This window comes from Salarias fasciatus, chromosome 5, assembly GCF_902148845.1.
Source record: "Salarias fasciatus chromosome 5, fSalaFa1.1, whole genome shotgun sequence".
In the NCBI taxonomy this organism is placed as follows: domain Eukaryota; kingdom Metazoa; phylum Chordata; class Actinopteri; order Blenniiformes; family Blenniidae; genus Salarias; species Salarias fasciatus.
In genome coordinates, this window is record NC_043749.1 from 32,336,744 (window position 1) to 32,341,743 (window position 5,000).

Below are 5,000 nucleotides of genomic sequence, written 5' to 3' on the forward strand. Positions count from 1 at the left end.
TGGCTTGGCTGGTTGATTGATGGATTGTGGACCATTCATGATGCCAGGGGCGGCTGGTAGAAATGGGCCAGCAGGGCTCAGCCCTCCCAGCACAAAAACACAGCTAACACAAGAAAGATGAGAAAATTATTTTTTAAATAACTCACAACAGATTGTTTTAAGTTTAGATAAAACCAAAGGAAGCAGCAGCACCAATCAGTCAAAAGCAAAACATAGAATCTCTCTAATGGGCTGGTTTTTTACAGCCCAGCAGATACATTCATTTGGTTCTTGTCAGTGATTGACAGGTGTCATGTCCCGCCTCCCGTGGTTTACTGAGCATTGTGGGCTAGCTTCAGTTAGCCCACTGCCACTGACTTCTGACCAACAGCAGCGAGTTAACGCAGCGGGGCTGCTATTGGTGCCAGGGTTGGAAGGAGGGAGAAAAAGTTCAGCAATGGCGGCGTCAGCATGAACCAGGTGGATGATTTGCTCTGATTGAATGCACCTTCCACGCTGTCTATCGAGACAGGCTTCATCCAAACATTACCAGACTTCAGTGACATGGAGGTTAACCTGTTTGCATCCCAGAAAGGCGTCGATGTGAGCTTCTTTTCAGATAAGGTCGGCCCACGTCGACCTGTTAAAGGACCGTGACGCCTTGTTTCTGCTGAGGTCAGCTGCTGTACTGAAGACGTTTGGCTACATGTCACCAAGCAGCTGCAGCAGGCTGTCTGTGGGCAGTCGTTGAAGTTGGGTTGGAACACGTCTGTAGTGCGTAAATGTGTGCATGTGACAGAGAGAGAGAGAGGGAGAGAGAGAGAGAGAGTTGATGTAGAGCACTATAAAAGTATGGTGTAACTGTAATTGCTGTAACTGTGTATCACAGGTGATGCTGCTTTTGCAGCTCTGTTAACTATCAATCGGTACTCTGGAAGCATCTGTAGCCCCCCAACCACCAGCCGCCACGGCACGATGCGTATAAAGAGCTTTTCACACTGCTGAGTTCGCAGTGTGACATTCACACACCGGTGGAGGTGTCTGGCAGGCAAGGCAGGGCTCAGCGCCTTGCTCAAGGGCACTTCAGCAGACGGACAGGGCAAGCTGACGCCCCGGAGGCCTCCACATGGTACTGTTCAGGAGAACGGCTCCCATGATTCTCACCTGGAGACGTCTTTATTCTCTCTTATTGCTGAACGACAGGGAGCCACAACACAACACTACACAACACTCTACACAACCATCAACTCAACAATCAACACAACAATCAACACAACACTCGACACCGCGCCACATCAGGTCCAGCACTGGACGGACCTGGAACCGGACCAGTAGAACCGGACCAGTGGAACCGGACCAGTGGAACCGGACCAGTGGAACCGGACCAGTGGAACCGGGTGAAGGACCTCGGTGACCCTGTGACCTGCATCCTGGAGCAGACTGTTTCCTCTCCCGGACGTCGGTCTTTGTGAGCAGCTTCCTGTTGCTGCTGGGAGCCGTTTGCCTGAACATCCAGTCAGTGAGCAGCTGAAACCGTCTCTACATCTGGAAGACTCGGTTCACAACAGTCCCAGGCCGGAAATGAGACACGAGCAACAGACGTCTGTCGACGTCACAACCACACAGCAGCTCTGCTAGCGCCGTGAGCAGCATCAGGGAGGTGGAGCTGGAGGAGGAGGTGGAGCAGGAGGAGGAGGTGGAGGAGGAGCTGGAGGTGGAGGAGGAGCTGGAGGTGGAGGAGGAGGAGGAGGAGCAGGAGGTGGAGGAGGAGGAGGAGGAGCAGGAGGTGGAGGAGGAGGTGGAAGAGGAGGTGGAGGAGGAGGTGGAAGAGGAGCTGGAGGTGGAGGAGGAGGTGGAGGAGGAGGTGGAGAGGAGGTGGAGGTGGAGGAGGAGGTGGAGCAGGAGGAGGAGGAGGAGGTGGAGCAGGAGGTGAAGGAGGAGGTGGAGGAGGTTCCTCAGAACAGGAAACCAGTCCATCACACGCTGACACTGAGCAAGACGCCAGAACGTCCCACAGTTCCTGAAGACCTCTCCAGAACTGGTGGGATGATTTTATAAAAGACTAATCAGATTTCAGTATTAGTCTCGTGTTAGCATTAGCTTTAGCATTAGCATCAGCTTTAGCATCGACCCCATCAGAACCGTCGAGCACTGAGGAGGTCAGTCTGATAGACTCACTGCGTTCGTCACTGAGCAGGAGGAAGGCTGATCCAGACGGACGTCCGGCATTTGGCCAACACCCGGGTCCGTCGCCCATAGCAACCAGTGCAAAGGGGAACGCCATCGTCTCCGCTAGCTTCGACAGAGTAAAGACGTACAATACGAGAGAGGTTCTAAGATGGTTAAAAGTTAATGTGTGGTCGGCTGCACCAACAATAGGGAAAAATCCTACTGTACCATTAATGTGATACCGAGTGAGTGTACGGAACCAGACAGGCGCCGACACAGTCAGACTCCCTGCTGACGAGTGGATGACAACCAGGACGGTACGTGGGAAAATTTTTTAGCAATGAATCTGTGAAGCGGCAGTGTCTGAACAGCCCTGTCTGCTCCCTCCGTCTCTGTGTTTGTAATCACCTCGTGCAACTAAGTGGTATCATAGTATGGTGTGCAAAGCGCCGGTCAGTTTACATTCACGCGTAACTGAGCTATGAAACACAGTGAACACAAAGTCGACATCGACGTCAGAACGTGGCCTGACCCCTCTCCACAACAACTTATTGCACCCAAGATCTGACGACACATATTTGTGCTCAGCTCATTTTATTTCAGGTATGTATTTATTACTCCTGATGCTTTTTCAGTGTTCTTGTCTCTTCCACCCTGTCCTCCTCCTCCTGGGCTGTACAGAGAGGCTGACCGAGCGTCCTCTTTTTCCCGGACATGTCCACTGTTTACGTCCTGTCCGGGCGGGTTTTATAAATTCAGGAAAATGTCTGGTGTTCACTGTTTTTCATAGCTCAATTATACTATGACACTACTTTGTTGCACGAGGTGATTACAAACACAGAGACGGAGCGGAGCAGACGGGGCTGTCCAGACACTGCCGCTTCACAGATTCATTGCTAAAAAATGTTTCCCACGCACCGTCCTGGTTGGGACATATGGTTGTTCATCCGCTCGTCAGCAGGGAGTCTGAAGGGGCACTTTTACACCCACAATGTCCAATTTTGCCCTATATCAGGCCAAACTATCCCCAGAAAGCTCGCCGTATGTGTAGGCCATCTATATGTAAGCATAACCAGGCGCCCTGGATGGTTCAATCTTTACTCTGCATTGTGTTTTTTTTATCAGTAAAGAGACAAATGATCGTGCTGGTTCCGGGTTTATTCTGGTAAACAGAGAAGGATAACATGAGATCAGCGGCGCAGGTGGCTTTCACGTGGGACACTCGTGAGCATTTCTCTGGAACTGACGACATGCAACCAAAAATACATAACAATGCAAAGAATCAATAACAAAATGGGTACCTGGTAAACAGAGGACAACACGCGATCAGGGGCGCAGGTGGCTTTCACATGGGACACTAACAGAACATAATACCTACATTGCTCACACTTGCAGCCTAAACAAAATGTTAACTCAAAATAATATACATATATGAACTGAAAATATGTCCATAAATGTGATTTTGGAAGCAGCGTGGTCCTCGTGAGCGTCTCTCCGGAAATGACGACATGCAACCAAACTGTTACACACCCCCACTCCGGAGAGGGCGCCACTGAACCACACTAACATAATTAAAATCATGCAAGTGGAATGTACGACACCATACAGTCCCTGTTACATACAGCCGGCAAGGCCTTCCACGCTCTGAACAACTGTAAAATTACACGACAATAACACCTAAAACCGCAACGCACAAGGCAAAGTGAACAGCGCGAGGCTGTTGTTTTCCCCCCGGAGCTAAATGGCAGACGGTTGCTATGGGTGGTCACATGACCTATGACGTGACTCCGTCCGCAAGAATGCTCTGTGACCTGGATGTTAGCTGAAGCTACGTCATTTCAGCATGCTAATGCTAATGCTAGCTACTGTGGCTACAGGCTAATGCTAACGCGAGAAGTTAGCTCGGTGAGGATCGGAAACACAAGACTGTAAAAGAGTTGCAGCGTCAACAGCTAGCATGTTAGCATTTTAGCATTGTTAGTGCGGCGCGGCCATGCTAGCGTAGCCGCCGGCTGCACTGTCCACTCAAAGTGCATGTAAAAGCAGGCGGCGGATGCCTGAGATGCCTGTTGTGACCTCCGTCTCCGTGGAGGACGTCCCGCTCCCGAAGGACGGAGTCGTGGCGCTGACTGTTTACAGGAGGAGGAGGAGGAAACATGGCCGCCCAGGGGAAGCGTCCGTTTGGACGGCACTGATTTATCGGTGCACGTCCCTCCCTGCTGCCGCCTTGATTTATGCCCGTGGGAGTTTGTCTCTCCTCACCGTCCTCCATATTTCTCTGCGTTAATCCTCTTGCCCCGTCCTGCCCCGTCCTGCCCCGTCCTGCCCTGTCCCGCCCCGTCCTGGACTGTCCTGCCCCATCCTGGACTGTCCTGCCCCGTCCTGGACTGTCCTGCCCCGTCCCACCCCGTCCCCGTCTGCTGGGTTCAGGAGGCAGATTTACAGCTCATCTCATAACAGCGGCTTCTTCTCCAACGGTCAGTGAACGCACCGCTCTCTTTCAAACCTCCTCACCTCCGTCCGGGTTCCCCTGTCAGGAGGAACGTTCAGAAGGTTCTCCGCTGGAAAGAGAGTCAGTGTGAAGGATGGAAGGAAGGAGATAAGAACAGTGACCGTGTTCTCCGTGTTCTCCGTGTTCTCCGTGTTCTCCGTGTTCTCCGTATTCTCTGTGTTCTCTGTGTTCTCTGTGTTCTCTGTGTTCTCTGTGTTCTCTGTGTTCTCCGTGTTCATGCTCAGAGTGAATTATTCTCTGTCTGCTCCACTCTTCTTGCTCAGAGTGAACTTGGACTGATGGGATAATCAGGTGACAGGAGCTCTTCCTTCTCTCTCATTGATTTGAAACGTTGGACCTC

The 5,000-nt window shown here is 51.6% G+C and overlaps 1 protein-coding gene across 2 annotated transcripts in view; it reads right to left on the bottom strand.

Annotated features, from left to right (window-relative positions):
* The window catches only part of LOC115388132 (semaphorin-3D), a 40,886-nt gene that overhangs the window by 18,093 nt on the left and 17,793 nt on the right, over positions 1–5,000 (bottom strand). The gene's annotated exons all lie outside the window — the stretch shown is intronic.